Below are 24,576 nucleotides of genomic sequence, written 5' to 3'. Positions count from 1 at the left end.
ACTGATTACCAACTAGACGTGCAATGATTATCTTGAGTTGGGTACCCCTTGCGTCGAGCGCGTCAAGCGGACCGGGTCGCCGCGTCGTCAAACTGGCTGGCCAGTCCGAGTGGCGCAGCGCAGCAGTGGCAGCAGCAGCGTCGCCAAAGACTGCCAAAGGCCGAGCCACTCGGACGGTCCGTTTGACCTTCCCCTGGCCCTGGCCGGCCTTCTGCGTGGCCGAGCTAACTGCCAATTATTCCGACGCACTGTCCGTGTCGCGTACGCCCCGCCACGCCCCACCATGCCACGGCCGTCACTGTCAGCACGCGGGCCGCGCGGGTCGCGGCGTCCGCGCGTCTGATGCCAAGGCTGAGACAAGGCCGAACGAAGGCTGAGCCACGGTCTAGCCGAACGACAGGTGCCCAAGGGCCAGGGCGAAGCATTGATAGGGCCAAGAGAATCTCCCTGGAGAAGGGCCGGCCGAGTGAAAAGGTCCGGCAAAGTTAAGCGAGGCTAGGGCTGCTGGAAGGGCTGGAAGGGCTAGGGCTGGAGACGGCAGCGGAGGAGCAGGGGAGGACTGGAGAAGATAGGGCTGGAGCGGAGCTAAGTGGAAAGAACATGAAAGAGAAGCGCTGTGGCGCTAGCGCGCTCGCCTCTGGATCCGCCGTGGTGGGGGCAGGCCTGTGGGTGGCAGGGCTGGCGGGGCTGGCGGGGCTGGCGGGGCTGGCGGGGGGTGCGAAGGGTCAGCGACGCTGAGAAATCCCGGCAATACATCTCAGGGGCGTCCACTAATCACTCCGGCCTCACGCACGGCACGGCACGGCACGGCACGACACGCCACGGCCCCCTCATGTTCTCGCCCCTCCTCCCCGCCGAGCCGTGCGCACTCAGACAAAAGCCAATGAGATTAAAATCTCGTTCCATTTTTTTTTCCCGCCGCTCGCGCACCCCGTCGCTTTTTTTTTTTTTTTTTTTTTTGCGCGCGCGTCGAGCCCGAGAGTTGCCACCGGGACACTGGGCCGCGCCGCACCGCGCCGCACCGCGCCGCACTGGGCCACGGCGGCGCGGCTGTCATTCTGTCCACCCTTTCTTATCAAATTAATGTCGCGGTAGGGACCAGCGCCGCGCCGCCGCGCCACTAGAAACTTGTTAACTACAGCACGCCACCCCAATGCCGGACAGAACAACTCCCGATGGCGTGCGACCCCCGCTTGTCCTGCTCATCACCTCCGCAACCGCCTTCATGGCAGTGCACCCCCCCCCCCCTCCGGCCCCCTCTCGCCCCGAGTCAGAGTTCCTTCTCATTTCGGGCGGGGACTTTGTTTTCCGAAGCTCGCCCTTGTACCCCTTAATGAGACGACTCCCTTTCCATCCCTCTATATTCCAAACTCCAAAACTTGCCAGGGCCCTGGCCTGGCCTGGCCCGCCCTGCCCGCCCGCCCCGCGTCATCCTCGTCAGGATGATAGAGACAAGGCTGGGATGAGTCCCGGGGACGGCGTCGTGTCTCCGACAAGCGAGCCAGGCAGCGATGTGTTGCCGAGGACTCCGGAGGACTCTCGAAGTCCTGGACTCTCCAGGGCCGCGCTTTCGTCGCTCTGTCCCTGTCGCACTCCGGTGGCGTTCCGTGTGGGTGCGAGAGAGACAGAGCGACGAAACGTGCGAAATCAAGTCCGCCGCCCGCGTGCCAAAAAGTGGCTCAAGAAGCCGTGAAAGCGGAAACAAACACATACAGAGTCAACAAGCCGTGTCATTACTTCGGCAAACAGTTCGAACGGCCGGGGAGGTACGGCGGGGGCCTGGCGGAGGCCCACAACGCGGCCCGCCTCTATTTATTCACCCTGATGAGACACACGTCAGAGGAATCGATAAAAAGCGCCCAAAGACGCGACGACGCTGCCGAGCAAGACGACTTCGTCGCCGACGCTGCGACAAGCTCGCTCGCAATCTAAACTTGGCACGCGCCGCTCTGCAGTGCGCCGCAAGGTGCGCCCGGATTGCCGCCCCGCCCCGCCCCGCCCGGGTCGCCGTTATCGGCAGAGCATAAATCGGCATGGACGTGCCACTGCCGCGAGTGATGGGGACGTGCTGTGCGATTGGGCGGCGGACGTCAGTGACGTCACGGCGCGGCTCGCCCGGCCCGGGACGTCCTACAGGACAGGGCGGTGGTCGGAGGGGACGCTTCAGCCTGTCACCTTGTTAGCACGGCGCGCACTCACTCCAGCACCAGCACGCCCGCCCTATAGTTCCCGCCGCTGCCTTTCTGCATCACCTCGGGGACCCTTACTCGCGATGAGCTCCACAGCGCGACACCAGCGCGCCAGCCACAGTGGGAATCGACAACAGCACCCGGCAGGCAGTGGGGGCTCCAATCCAACACGAGGGAAAATAAAAAGTTGAGTCAGGATTTGAACCCGGGGCGATGCATCATGCCGCTTTTTCTGAGGTCGATCCCGCGGCGTGGTGGCACGCAGTGTGGGCACGCAGTGTGGGCACGCAGTGTGGGCACGCAGTGTGGGCGTAGGGCTCTGGGCGTAAGGAGCGCAAGCGTCCCAAGCGTTCCCCTGCCGCCGGCTGCTGCGGTTTCCTCTCGGCAATCCGTTTTCCCCTTCCGGGTGCCTCGGGGCCACAGCGCCCAGGCAGCCAGCCAGGCAGGCAGCCAGGCAGCCAGCCAGGCAGCCAGCCAGGCAGCCAGCGACGCGTTCAAATCACGGCGACCAAGGCGGTGGCGACGATGACGATGACGACGACTCGACTCGCTCCCATTCACGGCGGATTATTTGGCCGGGACGGCGGGGAGGAGGTGTCTATTTCCCGGGCCGCGGCTCGGCTGCTCGGCACCGGCACGGCCTTGGGGGAGGCGGAGCGGAGCAGATGGGACGTGGAGGCAGAAAGAGGCGTCCACACCACGAGTGCAAAGCGAAGCCCGCCCATCAATACGCCCCGAAATGAAGCCCGATGCGGTTCTCTCTCTCTCTCTCTCTCTCTCTCTCTCTCTCTCTCTCTCTCTCTCTCTCTCTCTCTCTCTCTCTCTCTCTCTCTCTCTCTCTCTCTCTCTCTCTCCTCTCCTCTCCCCCGGCGCTCATCCCAAACCGCTCTGCCAGTGAGATGGGAGCGTTAATCCCCGAGGCACAGGGACGAAACGCTCCGGCCCTGATAACCTCACTGCACCAAAATACTTCCAAACGTGTTCTCCCTTTCCCTCCGGTTTAATATTTCAAAGGCGCGTGGCGCTTTGCGTCGCTTTACCGATCCGGAAATTGGTGCAGGGGCTTAAAGAATCGACAAATGCAGCAGCAGGTGGCGCGTTCCCTCCGGCGGTCGGCAGGTCCTCCCAAAACAAAAACAACAAAACGTGAAAAAAAAGGAACAAATGAACCGAAGCCGAGAGCGACACGGCCGTTCAGCCGCCAGGCCGCCACACATCAAATATATATATATATAATTGAAACCCCCTTTGTTCCGCCGCCACGCGCATACTCTGCGAAAAAAACCACACACACACGACGCCGCTTAGTTGTTTTTTTTTCAACCGGCATCAATTTATCAATTTTCGCCGCCACTTTCCGTATTCCGCGCCGGGCCGTCGGCGTTCAAGAGGACACGGTGGTGTCGTGGCGGTCGGCGAGGACGTCTGGCCTGATCGGGCGGCAGGGATGAGGGGGGGGGGGGGCAGCGCGTCGCCGTGAACGCGGCCATTCAGCCCAGCCTATTACTGAATAACGAAACGGCTCGGCCGAGTCCGAGAGAGGGAGAGAGAGAGAGAGAGAGAGAGAGAGAGAGAGAAAAGGAGGACGGAAAATAAACACAACGGCATGCGACGTGATGTTTGCCGCCGGTTACAGCCGTCCGCGTTACTGCAGAATGTCCACTCGGCCCAGATCACGCTCTCCGCTGCCACGGGGTGCTCAGCGAGAGTGTAGGGGGGAAGGGGGAGGGGGCCCTGGAATTGACGGAGCTGTCACCATTCCGACCGGATTTCCTGCTTGGATTGGTTCGCACAGCCAGGCAGCGCCGTGCGATTAAAACCATCAGGACTTGGTCGACACGAACTCACGCTTCGCGGAGCCGCTGGGGAACGCCGACGTACCTGCAACAAGAGAGAGAGAGAAAACACATTAGACTGGAAACTTGGAAAAGGCGGAAAAGGGGTAAAAAAGCAAACCAACTAAAATCTGACGGGCCGTAATCGTAAAGCCGGGATTAAAGGCGAGGTTGACGACTGGCGAGGGAACGGCTACCACGCCGCCACGCCGCTACACGCGTAAAGCGCTGACCGAACAGTCTCCGGCTACAACGTGCTTATCTCGTGCCCGTGCAGCGCAAGGCTGAGGCACCCCCCGCCCCCCCCCCCCCCCCCCCCCCCCCCCCACCCCCCCGCACGCCGCGGGGCCGCAACTTTTTGAGTCGCGGTTGTCTCCGTCTGCCCTGAATCAGAGAGCTAGTTTCCCGTATAAAGTTTGGTGGCAGGGTCCAGGGAGGGTGGCGGCGTCCTCGGCGGCCAGACCCCCCCCCCCCCCCTTTCCCCGGCAGGCTGGGCCGGGCCGCCGCCTGCCAAGTATTGGCATATTGACAATCTAGCGTCCACCGAGGTGGTAATCACGTCGAGATGACGGGGTGCACGAGGGGGCGGGGAGGGCCCCGCCAGCGCGCAAAATGCAGGACGGAAAAAGGCGAAGACCGCGCGGCCGCGTGTGCGCGGGCCGACGGAGGCGGTTCAGCTACGAGATATCGAAGTGTCACTTTCCGTCGACTGGATATTTTCGATACTTTTCTCGATTGTTCAGCGAGACTTGTTAGGGACACCCCCACCCTCGTCGAGCCGCGTTGGTGTGTTGAGGGGCATGCCCGAGAATGGCAGTTTCCACCGCAGGCTTCCTAGGCACCCAGGAGTGTGCACGAGGGGGCAGCGAAACCTAGTGCCGGTGAAGGGCCTCAGGAAAAGGGGCAGCGGGCCGCGAACCACCTACCGGACCGGACCAGGTGGCGCGAGTCAGTGGCGAGCACAACAAGCAGCAGGCCGTCGAGGTCAGCAGGCCGGGCCAGGCCTTTGAGCGCGGCGACGCACAGTGGGCCAGAAGACTGGTAGAGGCGGACAAAACTCTAGACGCGTTTTGAGCTCCAGAGTCGCTCAACAGGCCTCGAACCGAACGTGTGACCCCTACCAATGGATTCCTCGTTCGAAGAGCAATCCATTGATGGGGTCACACGTTCGGTTCGAATCCTGTTTAGCGACTCTGGAGCTCAAAACGGGTGTCGAGTTTTGGCCGCCTCCACCGGTCTTCTGGCCCACTGTGCGACGGCGCGGCGGCAAAAAGCGAGCCGAGATGAAACGGGCCTCTTCGGGTCTCTGGCGGCCAAGCGGCCAAGCGGCCTGGTCGGGCGTGGCCCACCTGATTCCCTGGCCGGCCTTTCAAAGCGGTGTGGCACGCGGCCGCCACAAAGTTGGTCCACAGCCAATCATTCCCCCGGCGGGGTGACCGCCGGCAGGCTCATGGCGAACAGAGCTCTGGGGGTCTGTCTCCCTCGCACTCGCAGCGCGGCGAGCGCGGCCCGTCGGGGTGCGAGAGAGACAGAGCGGCTGTGCGGAATGGCTGGGCAGGGCGACGAGCGCCACAGTCACACCCCTTGTCTCCAAATGGACCCCGGGCAACCCCGGGCAGGGCCGCCTGGCTGCCTCACACAATCACAACTTGCTGCCGGCCTGCCGGCCTGCCGGGTGGAGCGGAGGCGAGCGTGACACATGCGTGGCCCCAGGCGCGGCCCGGCAGCCCCACCAGCCCCCAGTAGGGCGTGTTGCAAGTTGTGTTCGACGGACCCCATCCGGCACCGCGCCCCACCCCGCCCCGCCCCACCCGGCGACTTCATCAGCGGGGCATTATTCTTGCGGGCACTTGGTCCGAGCCATATCGGCCGCCAACTAACAGATCGCCAGCCACGCCGGGCCGGGCGAGCCAGATGCAGCGGTCTTGCAGTCGATACATGTGGGTGCTGCAGCTCGTTGTGTCAGCCCGCCCCGCCCGCCCCGCCCCCCGCCCCCCACACTTCATCAGGCTTTGTGTGCGATGCTACAACATAATGGATCCATCCTGTCAGCGTCATGCCAGCCATTAGTCAGCCGCAGCCGCTGACCCGCCCCCGGTGCAGCGCCCGAGCGTAGCCCCCGCCGTGCCCCCCCCCCCCCCCCCCCCATGGCCTGCCCCAACAGCACCTAAAAACGGGCCGGCCGGCAAACTGCAGCGAGGCACGTTTGCGGGCGATTAAGAATGTCATGTTGGACGTGCGCGTCGTGTGCACACTGTAGGAACACGCACCGCGGCCGTTGGGGCGTTTCATTGGCGGTTGACTCGCCGCGCTTCCATTAGCCGAGGCTTTGGCCGCGGCCCAGCGAGCACGCCGAGCACGCCGAGCCGAGCCATGCCGGGCGATGCCGGCTGTCCTCAGATTGGTGCGGCAAAAGGACGGCGCGGAAGGAAGGGAGCAAGCTCCCTGCCTTGCCGCGGCGCCCCGGCCGGACCCGGGAAAAAAAGAATAAAAATGGGGTCGTTCGGGAACGCGAACGCGAACGCAGTCCGCAGCGGCAGCGGAGCAGCGGGACGAACGGCGCGCAGTGGGCTTTGAAAAGGCCGCCCCGCCCCGCCCCGCCCCGCCCCGCCATCACCGCACCGTAATACCGGCTCATCAGAACGGCCAGGAAGCGGTAAAAAGAAAGAGTTTCAACTTGAGCGGTGCGGGGCGGGGTGGGGCGCAGGTCACTGCACGCCATTCCCTTTACAGTCTTTCCTTTCTCCGTCCGTCCCCTTTTATCGGTCGTTCGTTGGCTCTCTCTCTCCCTCTCTCCCGTTCGCGGTGTTTGCCTGATGCCGGCCACGCGTGACCGCACGCCCCGCGCACGCCGCGCGCTAACCAAATTGCAAATTTCGGCGGTCCATAATGGAGTTCCGAGCTGCCCCGCGGCGAGCCTCGGACACGACCCGCCGGCCGGCCAGCCAGTCGGCCAGCCAGCCAGCGACTTCGACAATTCCGAGCGGGCGAGGCCGGCCGAGGCCGTCTGGGCCGAGATCAAAGCTTCTTACCGCGGCCAATCCATTACACCGATGAGGTCTGCGAGGCCGCGGGCGAGGCCGCTGGGCCGTGCGCTGGCCGAGAGGCCCCAGGGCGCGCGGCCTCGGGCGCTCTTCATAGTCATGAGGTCTGCGGGCATTAGCCGTCTGCCAGCTCGGGCTGGCCGCCAGCCCCGCCAGCCCGCCGGCAGTACAGAGGGTACTAAAGGTGCGGTCGGTCTGCGGCCGGGCTGCCGAGGCCGTGGTGGTGGCCGTGGCGGTGGCCGGGACCAAGGAGTAGTTAAGCAGGCAATCCTGCAACACGCCATATACATACGTGCGGTGCGCGCCGGAACGGCACGCCCCGTCTCTCTCTGCCAAAGCCCTCTGCGTTCCGCGTCGCAAAACGCGCGCGCCGCCGCCCTTCACACGGTGCGGGCACACTCTCCGAATCCGGTTTTCCCCGGGACCGTTTCCGGCGGCCGTTCAACCGGCACCGCCTCGCCTGCTGGATAATCCGGGCCTTTCCCGCACTTTCCTTTTTTCACGGCGAAGCGGAACGGCCGCCCCACCTGCAGCACCTGCAGCGCGCCGCCTTAAAATCAGAGGGCGGGACGCGGCGCGTCAACGCCGCCAGATGGCGCGGCGATGGCGTCCAGATGGTGCCCCGCCCCGCCGCTCACCTGGCCGTGTTTCTTCCAGTAAAGCGCCGGCCTTAATCACCATTCTCGAATGTTTACAGCGCCCCGTTAATGACCCGCGCAATAAAACGCAAAACAACGCGCCGGGGATCGCTGCCCGATGGCCCCGCCCCGCCCCGCCCCGCCCCACCCCACAGCAGCGCGCGTCGAGAACAAGACCCCGCCGTTTCTATCAATCGTAAAGGCCCTGGCCGTCCTCGCTCGCCACCGCCACCTTCGGCCGGCGCATCGACTGCGACTCTCCCTCCGAGTGGCGCTGCCCCCGCGGCCCAGCGGTCCTGCGGCTTCGTCATAACACTGGGCTTTTACTGCTGGCGAGCGCGGCGCGCGTTGCCGCAGTGGCGTGGCAGTGTCGTGGCAGTGGCGTGGCAGTGGCGTGGCAGTGGCGTGGCAGTGCCCGCCGGGATTGCATCTCGAGGACGCCGCGCCCCTCGCCTCCTCGCTGCACAATGGCCCAAAGTTAGCCGGCCATAACACGGCGACGGCTTGCACTGCACGCCCCACTACGCGTCGCCTCGCCGCCGCGCCGCAGCGACACTGTGGGACCGCGCTCCGACACGCCACTTTGGTCTCAACACGACTCCGTCACCGCTCCAGCGATCCGTCGCTGACGAGGGCTTTCCTTCGGCAAGGTCGCCGGCAAGGTCGCCGGCAAGGCCTGCTGCGAGGCGGAGCGCCGACACTGCCAACACTCGTCCACCAGTTGCCCCGCCCGCTCCGCTCGGCCCGCTGGTAATTGGGTCAAAGTGTCAACAGAAGGCTGGCGGCGGGCACCACGACGACGGCCTCCTCGGCGTCCCCGGGGAGGCCCGGCTCGCCTTACATGGCCGGCCAGCATCACTATTCCACCCCCTCGGCCCTCGGCGATCCTCGGCCCCTCGCTCGGCCCCTCGCCACCGCTGTCCACAAGATTGAAAGCGGTGCATTAAAGCAACGGCGATGCGAAATAAAACGGCAGCGGGACGGGAAATACGGAGAGAAGCACGTCTCGGATTCCGTTCCGTCGTCGTCGTGCGGCTTGTTTTTCATTTCTCGTCATTTGGACGAGACGGAACGTTTCACCTCGCAGATATTCTCCCGCGACGGGCGGCATGGAGTAGCGAGGGACTACGTGGAACGAAACAAAGGCGGAATGGTAGGTGCAGTGGGATGCGGAGAGCAATCTCGAAGAGCAAATAAGCAAGCAGGACCCAGCAGGAAGTGAGAAGAAACAGTGACACACAGCGCGGCGGGGCGGGGCGGGGCGGGGCGCGGTGGGGTGGGTGTAGCTGTCCGCCTGATCGATTGGTGAGCAGTGTGCGGTGCGAGCCCTCCGGGCCCTCTCTCTCTCGCTCTCTCCCTCCCTCATTCCGTTGCCAGGCAACGCCGCGCCGCGCGGGCCGCGCCCTGCATCCCTCGCGCCTCCTCCACCTGCATCGCCTGGCATCGCCATCACCGTCATGACGATCGAGGCGGCCATTACAATCGCATCCCTCATCCGTCGGTCCGTCGGCCCGTCAACAGGTGCAGCAGGCTGGGCACGTCAAAAAGGACGTTCATTCGGCCGCGGCGACCAGAGGGACGGACGGACAGGCAGGCAGGCAGACAGCACAGCGCATTACCAAGCAGCGTTTTGTTCATTCGCTTCAGCTAATTTTCCGAGTAATTTCACGAGGCAGGACGACGCAGGGCGGTGCGGGGAGGGGGAGACGCGTCACAGCACCAGCCGCAACGAAGGCCACCACATCGTTCACCGCCCGCCCCTCGCCGTCGCGTTCACGCGTTCAACTCTCAGATTCTTTTCCTAACTGGCGGAGAGGACGCCAGAAAAAAAGGGGAAAAAGACGGAGAACACGAGGAGGCGGGGTGGGCGGGCCGAGGGAAAGAAAGTGGTCCAGGCAGGCTAGGCTGCCAGTGGCCTGCCACCCACCGACCCACAGCCAGGAGTACAGCTGACACGCAAAGAGGAACATCCTTGGGAGAGCGGCCGCCCCGCCCCGCCCCGCCCCGTTCCGCCCCGTTCCGCCCCGCCCCGCCCGGACGGCACCGCCTCGGCAGGGTCCAGACACGCCCGTCACCATTCAGGCGCACACAGCCCAGCAAGCAGACTGAGCTAATGAGCACAACAAGAGAGAAAGAACGGAACGCCAGGCGAGAAAGAGAGAAAGACAGCGACGCAGAGAGAGAGAGAGGCGAGTACGTTGAGGAGGATTTGCAGAATACAATAAAATATCACGCGCTGCTCGCCACGTTGTCGCTGTCGCGCTCCCCCTGGAGGAGGCTTGCGTGCACCCCCTCCGCTCCGGACACCAATTTACTGCCTTTTTTATTTCTCTCCTTTCTTTTCTTGTTTCTTTCTGGTCGGCGCGTGATTTCACGCTGCCATACCACGGGGGCGGCCGGGCCCCGTGGGAAGGTGTGGCAAATGGGGAGACGCGGGGCGGGGCGGGGCGGGGCGGGGCGGGGCGGGGCGCGCTGCCGCAGAGCAGCGGCAGCCAAGTGGGTGCGGCGCACCGCGTCCAATCTCCATGCAAAAGTGTACTCCGCGGTCCCAGGCGCTGCGCGCTGCGTGTCCCCACCGGCCGCGCCACGATGTTTCCGCACTTCTTCACCACGGCGGCGAGGCGGCCCTGGAGGCCCCGCCGCACCCCGCCGCGCCCCGCCGCGCCCCGCCGCGCCCCGCCGCGCCCCGCCGCGCCCCGCCGCGCCACGGCGCCTGTCATGCCGAGGGTAGGCCGGCCCGCAGCACACCGCTGCACGGCGTGCAGGAGGCTGCCTACCGACGAGGCGCTCCGCGCGGCCGCGCGCGGCGCCGCCAAGACCACCAGAAAAAACAAACCGCACCGCAGTTTTTCCTCTCCCCTTTTTCGCTGATACCTGTGCAGGGCTGTTCCCCTCTCATTAATGGAGTCTCCCCCGCTCACCGACGCCCCCCCCCCCCCCCCCCACCGGTCGCCCCGGCCGCCCCGTCTGTATCGGACTCGCTCCTATTCCTTATTCTTATCTCCCTGCCTCGGCCCTGCCAGCGTGCCAGCGCCGTGGCACTGCACCGCCCGAATCTGCCGACCGGGGAGGAAGCGAAATATTCAATCATCCGCCCTCCCCTCCCCTCCCCCGCTGCATCCCGACCCCTTCGACTGGCGTCGCTCTGCTTGGACGCGGCCGTGCCGTGCCGAGCCGTGCCGTGCCGTGCGGACCCCGCCGTTGCGACCCAGTCCCAGCCCAGACACACACGGGGCGCGCCGGCCGCCAGTCGCAAGCTCCTTACTTCGGCTTTGCCCGGCTTTGACCAAAAAGCCACGTCGCGCGTCTCACCGGCGGGGGCAGGTTTCGGACGAGATATTCAACGGGGCCCCGATTCGATAATCCAATTATCTCTCGAGTGGTCTCCCATTCCGAGAGTCGAGTACCGCCGCCAACCCCACTGCAAGCGTACCGCAAGCAGCGGGGAGGGAAGCAGCCGAGGCGGGGTGGGCCACTGGCGGGCGGAGGCAGAGCCCTCGGCAGAGCCACTGAGGAACACTCGGGCACAAAAGTGGCGGAACGCAGACGCGACGATGCCTCGTCACACACGCACGCACACGCACGCACACACACAGGGAGGGGCGTATACGCAAACAGGAATGTTGTCGTCGTCGTCCACTTTGAGAGAGACGGCGCGGGGAAGTAGCTTGCGTCGGAATGCGGCAGAGCCGGCAGTGCCGAGCGGGCTCAACACGCACGCACACAATCACACGCACGGCGTCGCACACGCACGCACACACAAACACACCCGCGGCGCGCGCACGCACGCACACGCCGTGAATAAAAAAAAATGGAGATGGCGATGAGCATGACAAAGCGCGACAGGCAAAATGAAAAGAGACAACCTGCCGATAAATAGAAAGAGAGGGACGGAGAGAAGCGGCAGCCGGCATCGAAAAATGGTCGCGACTAAATCCCGAGCACTCTGCCAATAAACAGGGACAGCGGTGATTATACGCGTGAAGTAACGATTTCGGGGGACGCGCGGGAAAAACAGAGAGTCTTCTTCTTGCTCTGAGTACGCATGCCAACGCCCACATGGCACGCGCAGGGGCAGGATGGAGTGGACGGAGCGGATCGAGCAAACAGTCCTCGGGGCGCGACTTTGGTCGTGTTGGCGGCGTCGCACCGGGGTCGCCGTCGTCCGCCGTCCGCCCGCGGACACCGCCAACGGATTCAAAAACGCAGACGGGGTTAAAACATCCGACAAGCGGGCAGGAAGTGATGGCCACCAGCAGGGACGAGGTCAGACAGAGCAGTGCGCGCCCTCACCAGCCCTGGCCCGGCACAGGCCCGCACGCCCGGGCTGCTGCGGTGACTTGCCCTCACCGCACAAACAGCCCAAAAGGGCCTCCCCCCCTCCGGCCTCCGCTGTGTGCGGCGAGCGGCGGCGAGCGGCGGCGAGCAGGGCCCCGGACTGTGTGGTGTGCTGGTTCCCTTGTGATTTCCAAAGTTGGCAGCTGTGACGGAAGAGTGGCAGCCCTGGTTGCGGCGGCCCTGGGCGGCCCTGGGCGGCCCTGGGCCAGCGCGGCTGGGGCCTGCACTGGGCCGGCCTCTCGCTCTCCCTCAAGTGCGTCCTTGCGGAGGGGCCTGGCGGGCCTGGCGGGCCTGGCGCTCCTTGCGTGTCCCGCTGCTGACGCGGCCGCTGACGCCGCCCACGCTGGCGCCCCCATGCCGCCGCCGAGGCCGAGGCCGGGCTGGGGCCGAGGCCGGGAAAGGCCCGCCGCCGCGCTCCTCAGAGTACACACTGTATTTAAAATTAGGGCGGGACTCTCCTCTTGCGGTCGCCGGACTTGGAGGCAGTAGGGGTCGGCCGGGAGGTGGAGGGGGGACGGGCGCAGGCCACGTCATGAATATTCCGGTCATGACGGATAAAGCGCGACGCGATAATGACGCCAAGACGACGGCGGCCTCCACGACGACAATGACGATGATGACGGCGGAGGCACGTCCACCTTGTCTGCCGGGCGCGGCACGGCGCGGCACGGCGCAGCGCCGCACTCCAATGATTTAATGAAGGAGGCGACGTCGCCGGGTGGCCGACGCCCGCGTCCGGGGACTATTATTGTTATTAGCCTTTCGCTCCGAAGCGCTCCGAAGCGCTCCGAAGCGCTCCGAAGCAGGCCAAATGCTTTCATCAAGCAGCTTGGTGTCGATTCCGGGAATGTTTCCGCGCCGCAGCGGTACAACGCGCGTCCACTGCTTCACACACACAGACACACTCACACCCGCACACACGCAATAATTTAAATTCCGAGCGCGCCGAACAAAAGCACGTGCCTTTTCTCGCACCCCCTGCCTTCGCGAGTTAATTAATTATTTTTTTTTCGAAATAACATCAAACGTCCAAGTTGGCGGCACGAGCGCCGAAGTTGCCGGGCTTTGATCTTGGCGGGATGGCGACGGCGGCTCGACGTGGCGTGGCGGGGCGGGGCGGGGCGGGGCGGGGCGGGGCGGGGCGGGGCGGGAGCGGGCGGGGCGGGGCCGGCAGTGGCGGGGCCGGCAATGGCGGGCGTGGTCGCCGAAAACGTTCCAGACTGATTCAGAAAATGGAGCCAAGGTTCGCAATGTTCGACTCGGTTTGGCCTCCCTCCTCCCTTCGAGACCTTATCCGCCCAATCCAGCCAATCTGGACATCGCTACGCGTCACCCCTGTCGAAAGACGCATTCAGACCCACTTCCCGACAACCTTAAAAAAAGGATTTCTGCAGCAGCTTACAGTGTCTGACCCCACGCGCGCCCTTCGCGACTCATTTCGCTAAGAGCCTCGGTGCCAGTAATGCATCGCAATGCGCAAACAGAGACAAATTGATTCGAGTGCAGCGGCAAACTTGTGTCCGGAAAGGGGTTGGGGGGAAGAGGGTGGGAGTAGAAAGCACCCGAGTTCCCGAGCACGCCGTGGACGACTTCTTGTCGGCCGAGGTGAACTGCGGGAGAGGCGGAGGCAGCGGCCAGGAGGTAACGAACGACTTCCTCAAACCAAAACACGTTTGTTCCTCGAATGGATCTACTCCTCGCAGTCCCCCCCTCTCTCTCTTCTTCTGCTCTGTCTGCCTCCCTCTTTTGGGTCGGAGACGAGAGAGCAGCGTGTATATTACGTACTGTAATGCTTTTGTCACAGCGCTGTCATTTTTACAAAAACCGCTCACCCTCCCCAGTGAGATTAGCGCGTGCTTTTCAAAAGGGCAACGCAAGGCGCTTCCGTCGGGCCCTTCTCTCTGTCTAGGGCTGTGTGTGTGTGTGTGTGTGTGTGTGTGTGTGTAACATACCCCTTTTAAGCTGGCTCTAAGCCCACGCCACGCCACGCCCTGCAGTCGACGAAGCACCTTTTACTTTATACCCTCGCCAAGTTTGCCCCGTTTTTCACCCCCTCGCTCCCACTCTCTCTTTCTCTCTCTCTCACTGTCCCTCGCGCTCTCTTCCTCTCCAGGAGCGCGGCCCTCCTTGTCCTGTTTTCTTTTCTCTGCCGAGGTAAAAATAGAGCGGCGGCCTCCCCGGTGTAAATATGACGCGACGGAAGGGAAGGTGCGCCCAGACATAAATTATCGGCCAGGCGGCTAATTTGAATTAGAAAGCGGGAGTCAACGAAGATCGCGCCGCCGCATTGAATAGCACTGCTTAACAACGCCACGAACAACAACAACAACCACAATAATAATGATGATGATGATGATAATAATAATAATAATAATAATAATAATAATAATAATAATAATAATAATAATAATAATAATAATAATAATAATAATAATAATAATAATAATAATAATAATAATAATAATAATAATAATAATAATAATAATAATAATAATAATAATAATAATAATAATAATAATAATAGAAGAAACGTATGTGGCGCGTCCCACCCAGATAGATAACGGCGAAAGAAATTTCCTCTACTTTCACGACCCCGTCAAATGACGCGCGCGCGTTCCAAAGACGCATTCCATTCGGGAGACCGATTCTATACATGAAACGGGGTGCGCGGCGGGGCGAGGCCGCAAGAGAAGAAGAATCCTTTTCGAATGTCACGGCATGTATTGAGGTTCGAGTGTCATCTCAAAGGAACCGCCACCGCCGGCACGGCGTGGCGAGGCCTTCACCGCCACCGCGGGTCGACGCACAGGCTGCGCCGCTAGGGCTCCGACAGGGCTAGGGGGGCTTCAGCCCTCAGCCTTCGCGGCAGACGCCAGCAAAGATGAAGCAGAACAACTTGAAGGAAAAATCAATCCCGGAGCGCGGAATATCGAAGGAAGGTCTGCGATATTGTTTCCTCCGGGTTAATTGACCTCATGACCTTCCCCGGGGCCTCAGGGCAAGCCTCAGGGCAAGCCTCAGGGCAAGCCTCAGGGGGTTCGGCCACGCTCCAGCAGTCAAAGACCCTCATCGAGGAGAAGAAGTCATGAAATTGTAATGGACTCCCAGCCCAGGGGGTGTCGGCAAAAAGTTGCACGGCCAGCACTCATTTCGGACGGCCGGGACGACGGGCAAGGTCAACGAGTTGCTCCTGGGCGGTCCTGCCTGGCGGCGGTCGCACGGCACAGGTCTGTCTGTCTGTCTTCTGTCCGCCCGCCCCGGCCCACCCGCATCAATCAGGCCGCCTCTATAATGCCAGCAGAACGTGCTCACCCTCATTGTGGCGTGGCGGCCGGGCGGCCGTTTATGGCACACTTTTACTGTCCTAGTGCGGCCGACCGCCGCCAGACGGCGCTGGCGGCACGACCCGATTCCGCGCAGGGCCCTCGCCGCTCTGTCCCTCTCCCTCTCAAGTGGCGCCCGCAGCGGTGCGAGAGACAGAGCGACAAAGCACTGTTTGGAATCAGGCGGCCGGCAGCAGGGTAGGAAAGTAAAGAAGGACCCTTGAGGAAAACGAGCAAACACAGCAAACAGCGCGCCGAGAGGATATCACCTCCCCCACTCTCACCTGGCACGCACACACGCGCACACGGACGCACCGACACGCGCACACCGGCACCGCGATCAGTCATGGACAGGGCCTTCATTAACTCCACAGTCAACACGAAGGAAGACTCCACCGGCGCCCGCGAGCGGCGGGCCACCGCCAAAAACCGCAGCGCGCCGCGGCCACGTCGCGAGTGGAGAGGAGAGCCTGCAGGAGAACAAGGAGCGAATATCGAGCAGCAGAGCGAGGCCAAGCACCTCCTCCTCCTCCTCCTCCTCCTCCAGCCCACCACGCCGCGCCACGCCGCACCGCCACTCCCGAGATTGCTCGCCTGAAATATTTTGCGCCGTTTTTGCATCCGAGGCGCGTAATTGCGTACAGAGTACTCTCAGTGCAGAGTACTCTCTGTCTGCGCAAATAGACCGCATCCATTCCCATGTGTACAACAGTTATTCCGGACACAGCGCGCGGGCCTGCGAGCGCCTGGGGCAAGCTCTCTCACACACACACGCGCACGCGCGCGCGCACACACACGATGTCATAACTTTGGCGCAAACTTCTCGGGTATATTTCGTATGAATTATCCATCAGAAAACTGGTGGCGGCTCAAATTCCGGCACTCCGACAACGCGCCGCGCGGCGGGGCCGGCCGCCCACTCTCCCCCACCTGCCGTTTATCACGGCTTCATTTCATCTCATTTTCCGTTCTCGTTGTATTCCCTGCTGCATCCCCCCTCCCCCCCCCCACCCCATTTTTGTTTTTCTGCCGTGCTAATGGCCCGGGTGCCCTTGACGCCCCCTCCCCTTGTTCCCTTGTTTTCGCCGAGTCCCGCCATGGACCGCCGCGGACCCGCTGCTGCCTGCCTGCTCGCTGCCATTCCTCCAGATTTTTGAGCGCTGTTTCCAAATTGAACTGGGGCACGGCAGCGAGGGGTCGGGGCCGGGCTCACGAGCTGTCAGGCGGGGGAGCGCCGAACTACATGTTAAAAGGGGATTTTGTTGTTGTTGTTGTTGTTGATGTTAATGTCGTCGTCGTCGTCGGGGCGTTCTAGCGCCATGGCGCTGGCGGCGCGCGAATGCAGTCCCGGTGCACCACGTCGTGGTGGTCGGCGATGGCGCGAGCGAAGTGACCGCCGAGCGCCGCCATGGCGACGACGACGTCGAGGCGCTGCGCCGCTTTTTGTTTTATTTTTTCCCGTTGGATCTTTTCTGTATACAAAGCTTAACATCGCCGCGCGGGGAGGGCAAAAAGTGGGAACCGTTCGGGTCGCCTGCCTCTGGGCGCCCCCTCGTCGGGGTGGGCGGGGCCGGCCGGCCTGTCGGCGCGCTATCGGACGAGTATAATATCGAAGTAAGTAACTCGCCGTATATCAACAGCGAGGGGGAAAAAGTACCCCGGCAGATACGGCCTGATTGAAGGGCAAAGTGGGGCCCCGCTCGCCCCGCTCGCCCCGCGCGCCCCGCTGCAGCACGCACTCGGGAAAAAGGGGCGCCAGAAAAACAACCTGTGAATCTGGAATAATGGGGCAATTATGGTGGCCGGTTGGCTGGTGATACGGATGGTGGGGCCGTGCCGTGCCGTGCCGTGCCGTGCCGTGCCGTGCCGTGCCGTGCCGCGCCGGCCGTGCCGTGCCGTGCCGTGCCGCGCCGGGCCGTGCCGTGCCGTGCCGTGCCGTGCCGTGCCGTGCCGTGCCGTGCCGGCCGGGCCGTGCGGTTCGCCTGAAGCCCACCTAATGTCCGACTCTGGCCAGGCACACTGGCCGGACCCCAGCCGCGCCGCATCACCTGCTGGGGAGGAGGCGGCGGCCCGTCCCTACCGGGATTTGCAAATTTCGAATTACTCACCAAATGGCGGTTTCATGACCGGCGGGCCCCGAAAACAAAAAGAACGAAAACAAAATCAGCAAAAACAAGAAGCTCTCGCTAATCACCCTGGGCCGCTTCGCCGCCACACACGGCTGCCCGCCTGCCTTCCATTGTGCGGCACCGCTGGGGCGCAAAAAGCAAGCGTTACCTCCTCCGGCCTACCGCCCTGCCGCTCTGCCGGCGAGGCCCGCCCGGCTGTCTCTTCTAGGAATTTCCTTGCTGGACCTGCAGTCGTGTGTCCCAGCGGTCTGCACATGAAGGTTTTATGACCCACATCCCCCGGCCCCTCCTCGCCCGCGCCCCCCTGGCGACGCCCCTTTCTCACCCCGTGTGTCACGAAGCTATCCGGTCCCCCACCAGTGGGCCACCACCACCACAGCCACCCCAGCAAAGCTACATGCAATTATAAGGCGCAAGGCGGTCATGGAGAGACCCTTGCAGGAGAGGATGAGATGCGTTGCGGACGGGGGGCAGGGGGAGAGGCAGAGAGGGGGAGGGGGGACAAGATAGGAGAGCGGGGATCCGGGCTGCACCAGGGACCGCTGCATGGCGACCAAGTGCTGCATGCCTGAGTAGACCCATTAATTGTTGTGCCGGATGACCCAATAATACACACACACACACACGCGCGCGCGCGCGCGCACACACACACGCACACACACACAACACCCCTTGGCAAGCAGTGTGGTACACTGGCAAAAAGCGCGGCCACGCAGCCGCTGCCAACTGCATTGCTGCACACGCTCACCCGGAGGGGGAAATTAAAGTGGGAGACGCTTTGACAAAAAATACAGCCGCGGGGGGGAGCCTCCCCTTCCTTTTTAATTTGTTTAGTGTGCTTTCTTTGTTTATTTCGTTATTTTTAGTGCGCCCGGTCTTCCTTCTCCTCCTCCTCCTCCTCCTCCTCCTCCTCCTCCTCCTCCTCCTCCTCCTCCTCCTCCCCCTCCTCCTCCTCCTCCTCCTCCTCCTCTCTCTCTCTCCCCTCCCACCCCGTTCCTTTGTGACAACAGCGCCCCGTGCCCCCGTTTTTGCGTGCGCCGCCTCCGGGATCAGCGAGCGTGAAGCGGTACGTTTCATATTTGATAGTCCCGCAAAACACATAACAAGGCCCCGCGTGCCGTCGAGCGCCGCCCGTCGAGCGCGCAAAGGGAATCAGGGAGCACCGGTTGCACACTCCAAACAGACGTCCATTACACGTCTTGGAGACGCGGATCTGGCTGCTAGAGGAAGAGGAAAAGTTGCAGAGGTAAAGGTGTCGTCTGCTGAAAACTCCTTTATTTTTTTTAGAGTGCCGTGTCCCGCGCGCCCGGCCATCCTCGGCGGTCTTGGCTCCGCTTGGCGGCGCTCCGCCTCCGCCTTCCGAAAACGGACGAGGCAAATACACTCTACCAAAAATGTCCTGTAAATGCCGTTAATTTATTACCAGTTTTCACTGTAGGTCAATTCACAGCGTTTACTGTGATCTGCTCACGGGATTCACTGTGATCTTGTTCGCGGTGTTCACTGTGATCTGGTCTCCAGTAAACACTGTGAGTTTGACGCCGCTGAGCACCGAATTACTGCAAATCAGGCTCGAATTCACGGCGTTTACTGTGGCCAGATCACAGTGAACACTGTAACCGAGATCACAGTGAACGCCGTCAGCTAGTTCACAGCAAACGCCGTGAATTGCATAACAGCAAACATTGGTAATAAATTAACGGCGTTGACAGGACATTTTTTGTAGAGTGTACGGCGCTAGACGCCCGGCCAATCAGGCGCAAACGACGCGCGCGGCGTGTAAATAAGTAAGGGGAAAAATAAATAAGTAAGAGAAAAACGGCGCCGGGTGGGCGTGCCGCGTGGGCGCGGCTGACGCGGCTGGCGAGGCTGGCTTGCGTGTCAGTGAGCGATACCCGACATCCCGGCATCGCCGCAGCAACGCCCGCAAGGCCCGCAACGCCGCGGAGATGAAGCCTCCCCTCCCGGCGCGGGGAGGCGCGGGGCGGCACACGGACGTGATCCCGCTCGGTCGTGCGTCACGGCCCGCGCGTGCATTTTTAACGCGCGGCATGGCCGCGTGCGTGCCGCGAGCGTGCGCGATGAATCAGTGATGCCATCATTCCGGTCGGAATACGCCGCGGCTTTTGTCAATGCCGCCAACCTACGATCCAGAGGGAGACAGAGAGAATGCTTGGTCCTGGAGCGCTGAGAGAGAGAGAGAGAGAGAGAGAGAGAGGAGAGAGAGAGAGAGAGAGAGAGAGAGAGAGAGAGAGAGAGAGAGACAGACAGACAGACAGACAGACAGACAGACAGACAGACAGACAGACAGAGAGAGAGACGGCATGGCGACACTAATGCCGGGCCTCGCGCAGGCGTGGCGCAGGCGTGGCGCAGGCGTGGCGCTGGGCGGCGCGGCGGAGGCCATCCGGGCCGTGCTTTACGAGGGCCGAGGCCGCCAGCCCGGCTAAAGACGTCCCCGAATCCGTCACGTTTTATTATCATTCTCGGGGACGACTGTCGGCCGGGGCGGTGTGCCCCTCGATCAAAGCGACGACGACGGCGGCCTCGACCGTTAAGGATCGGCGTGGACGGCCAAGGCCCTCAAGACCCCGGCGCCGCGCCGGCCGAGACCCCCCGCCCGCGCCAAGGCCGCGCGCTTGGCACACAGTGTGCCACACACTCACACTCTACTCAGGGCGCGCTTCTTCCCCCGACCCCATCGGTTTCCGAACCGCCTGAAAACTCTTTTCCATGATCCGAAAACACGCCTTGAATGACGCCTCGCAGCAGAGGTTGCTGGAGCCACGCCAGCGCCGCCAGCGCGGATCAAGTGGAACCCCCCCCCCCTTCCGACGCCCCCGAAACAGCCCCGAAACGGCGCGCAAGGCCGCCCAGGCCGCCCCGAAAAATCAAGTCGAGAGGAACGCACACGAGACGAGCCCAGTCAGTTTGGAGGAAAATATGTCGGCGCATTTCTTGAGCAAAGTATTCGCGGAGCTATGTGGGCCGGGCCGGGACGAGCGAGGGGGCGCGGGGCGGCCGATCTGTTTGCAGACCGTAACGAACAAGCTCTGCTTCCTTTAAACGCGCTCCTCGCCGCGCCCTCGCCGTCGCCGCGGGCGCTCTTCGATCTCGATAATTCGCAATATACATTTGGGAGGCAAACTTGAGCGCGGGCGGGGGGGGGGGGGGACGGCGTGAGTGGACCCCCGCAGTGACACGCACTGCGCGGCCACCAAAGGCCGGCCGTGGACTCGCGACCGCGACCTGCCGCCGCCGAAAAAGCGGAGGGGGCGGAAGGGGAAATGGACGCATAATTTTGGCGCCGGAAGCCAGCCGGCCGGAAGTAGGCACCGGAAGTAGGCACTCGCATAACGCATTGGGGGCCCCGAGCGGGCCGTCGCCGAGCCTCGATATTAAAAGGGAGCAAAAAGGGTGGCGACACGGGAACGGATCGGGTGGCCGAAGGGCAGGCCGCGACCCGGCTAAGCCAGGAGCACAGCCAGGCCGTGGCCAGGGTCTCGGCCAGGGTGCCTCCCTGGAGTCGAAATAATCGCGAGCGTCTAACGGGCGCCACCTAGCCTCGCGCAGGGCGCAGGCAGGGCCTCACCCGGTTTAAAATTCATCCGTCCCTCTCGCTTGGCCCGAGCGGCCCGGCGCGGCCTGGCCCCGGGGACGGCGCGGGACGGCGCGGGACGGGGCCCGCGGCGTTATGTAATCTCGGAGCACTGTTGTCTTTTGCAGCCCCTGCTCGATCCGCCAGCCCGGCGGCCCAACCGAGGCGAGCCCCTCCCTCTTAGCTCAACCCCCTCAAGACTGAGCGCGCATAACCAGGGACAAACCACCTCGTTCCAGTAAACCCCCCTCGCGCGGGCCGCCTTTGCGGACCCTTCGCAAAGACCCGCCACGGCCAGGCGGGGCGGGGCGGGGCGGGGCGGGGCGGCTGGGCCCCGGGGAGAGGGGCCGGAGGGGGTGTCTTAAGGTTTAATCCATTAACAGTCTTACCATAAATTTCCCCAGATGACTCCTTTTTTTATCCCCCCGCCTCTGCGACGCTCGCCTCTTTCTGCTTTATGGCGTGCGACGTGCGCCGCCCCTCCGCGTGCGAGTGTGTGCGTGTCCGTGTGTGTGTTCATGCGCGTGTGTGCGTGAGAGAGAGCGGAAAAAGACACGTTACGAGCGGTAATGTAGACACGAGCCGGGTCGGCGTCGCCGCCCGGCCGCCAGACAGGCCGACGCCGCCAGCCCGCCGCGCCCGCGCGCCCAGCGGGTTGCCTATGCCACCGATTGCGGGCGCTTCGACCGACCGCCCTGCCAAGACGCATCAGACTTCGACTTGAAATACCTTGGACCACAACAGACTAAAGCAAAAACCACAGCTACATTTTGTTTATTTTCAAGGAAATTAAAACGCATGGCGACAGATCGCGAAGATAAAGGAGAGAGATAGTGAGAGGCGTACGCGGAGCAACAGTGTGTGTGTGTGGGAGTGTGTGTGTCACACGGGATCCCAATGCCGAAATGGGGGGCGCCAAGACAAGACGGATCGCAGGTGGGAACATAAAACTAGAGCCGCCCGCCCGCTGGAGACACATCACACACACACACCTACACACACACTGCGCGCGCGGGCCGACACGCCCTCTTTGCTCCACCGCGAGGTGAGGGACGGCGCCCTGCAGGGGGACGGCCACGAGCGGGAAGTTCAAAACGACTCGGGGTGGCAAAGGGACCAGGGCGAAGGGGGAGGCGAAGGGGGGGGGGGGGGGGAAGCGAAGGGGGGACTGGAGGACGCGGAAGCCAGGGAGGGACTTCCTGAATGGCGGGGTACGCGAGCGAGCGCATGCTTTGGAATGGCAAAAGTAGAGTTTTATGAAAATCCGTTTAGGTCCCCCGGGGGCGGCGTGGGGCGGCGTGGGGCGGCGCGGGGCGCTGCTCGGCGGAGTGGCGCTGCCGGGCGGCCAGACGCGAGACGGCCCGGATAGAGACGTGCCCGACGCAGCCCTGGTTATAGCTCGGGAGCCTTTTCGCCTGGAGCGGCTGGAGGAGCGGCTGGTGGAGCGGCTGGAGGAGCGGCTGGTGGAGGAGGGGCTGGAGGAGCGGCTGGTGGAGGAGGGGCTGGAGGAGCGGCTGGTGGAGGAGCGGCTGGTGGAGGAGCGGCTGGTGGAGGAGCGGCTGGTGCGAGGGGGTAAACACTTCAAGAAATCGTGTACAGACTACTCGGTATTACGCTGTATTACGGGTGTATTACACGTGTATTACGGCCCTAAAATGCCCAAATTTGGCACATTTGACCCAAAAATGGTATTACGATCACGTGTATTACGCGTATTACACGGTTTTTGTGTACAGGGTATTACGCGAGTGGTTACCCCCTCGGGCTGGTGGAGGAGCGGCTGGTGGAGGAGCGGCTGGAGCGGCCGCGAGGCGACACCACTGCCGCACCTCGGCGATGACGGCTTGGGTGCGGACGCCACAGCGGTGGCCCACTTGCGTGCGGCGAGGCTCGTCTCGCATGGCCCGGACTATGCAGGCAGAGATTTGTCAGTGTGTCGAGGGCGTCGACGCGGGGCGGCGGGGTGGGGCGCGGCGGGGGGCGCCACCACTCAAAACGCGCCGGGAAATAAGCCCTAGATAAAAGCCGGGCCGTGGCGAACGAACGGCGCCGCCCCGAAAATATTGATATAAGATGGCCGCTTCTCACGACACAAATTCATCGGGCTCTCTCTCTCTCCCCCTCCGCTCTCTCGCTCTCGCTTCGTCCGGGTTCGGGGCGCTGCCACCAGGCCCAACCAGCCCGGCCCAGGAACACAATCCATCGCGTCTCATAAAATACATGGCACCCTTTTATGTTCCATTCATGGCGAGAGTTATGACATTCGACGGCGCCTTCACCGCCTTCCGCGCGCCCGGCCCATATTTTGAAAAATTGAAAGCAGCCGCCGCGACGGCCGCGACACGTGACGCGCAATTCCTTCGGGTAAATAAGGACCTCGTCATTCATCCGGGTACATGGGCCGGGAGGGAGAGAGAGAGAGAGAGAGAGAGAGAGAGAGAGAGAGAGAGAGAGAGAGAGAGAGAGAGAGAGAGAGCCGCGAGCCTGGCGCACGTATCGTAACGGCCAAGCGGAACAGTCAACATATTCGCGACGGCACGCCACGCCACCCACCGTCGCTTTGCGTCGCTTTGCGTCGCTTTGCGTCGCTTTGCGTCGCTTTGCGTCGCTTTGCGTCGCTTTGCGCGACGCGGGGTCCGCTGCTTCGCCTCGCCCGCGCGACTCGGCGGGGCGAATAAAATGATTGCAACTATATGGACGGCATCATCGTAAAACCACCTCGGAATGACGCGTGTTTCATAGAAATAATGAAAATAAAGCGACCAAAAAAACGACAAAAACGACGGAACAGGAAGCGAGCGCGCGAAAGCTATGGTCACGAGACCACGGTGGTGCTCGCCGCGCATAAGCCGCAGTCTTCCCTCTCTCTCGCCGCTCTCGGGCTATCTCTCTCGCTCCCTCACTCCGTCGCGTGTCTCCTGCTGCGCGCTGCCTTTATATACAACTAGTTTTTATTCGCCTCGCTTGTTTTTTTTTTTTCGCTTTCTTTCCCTCTCTCTCTCTTCAGCACGAGGGACCAAGTTCTGTGCAACAAATTAGTGAGAGCGAGCGAGTGCGCCGCGCCGAGATTATCAGCGAGGAGCTCGTCTCATAATTACCGTCTGGATTGTCGAGGAGGGGCTCCTGGCACTCACTCGCTCACTCTCACACACGCGAGCGGGCGCGGCGCAGCGCGGAAGAGATAGCACGTGTGTGGGAGTGCGCGCGATAGCGTCCAGATAGGTACTGGGGCACTGTATTTTAGAGGGCCTTATCAAAGGATGCGCCCAGACTCGGAGGCGGCCCTGGCGGCAGCGGCGTCGGCCGGAGTGTATCTGCGCCACTAGAAGCTCCCCAAAGAGTCCGCGGAAGATGGATGCGCGGACAGCGCGGCGCCGAAAGGAGGAGGTGGAAATGTGGAAGCAATGGGTCCAAGAGATAACCGGGCAAGTTTGGCAGGTAGCGAGGCGGCGAGGCTAGGCGGGGCGGCGAGGCGGGGCGGG

General features: G+C 62.8%; 1 protein-coding gene across 7 annotated transcripts in view; it reads right to left on the bottom strand.

Annotated features, from left to right (window-relative positions):
* The window catches only part of LOC117645970 (disintegrin and metalloproteinase domain-containing protein unc-71), a 174,578-nt gene that overhangs the window by 127,272 nt on the left and 22,730 nt on the right, over window positions 1–24,576 (bottom strand). The gene's annotated exons all lie outside the window — the stretch shown is intronic.

Source organism: Thrips palmi, unplaced genomic scaffold (genome assembly GCF_012932325.1).
Source record: "Thrips palmi isolate BJ-2018 unplaced genomic scaffold, TpBJ-2018v1 HiC_scaffold_19, whole genome shotgun sequence".
Taxonomy (NCBI): Eukaryota; Metazoa; Arthropoda; class Insecta; order Thysanoptera; family Thripidae; genus Thrips; species Thrips palmi.
Note: the sequence above shows the minus strand (reverse complement) of the source record. Positions and strands in the feature narration are given on the sequence as shown.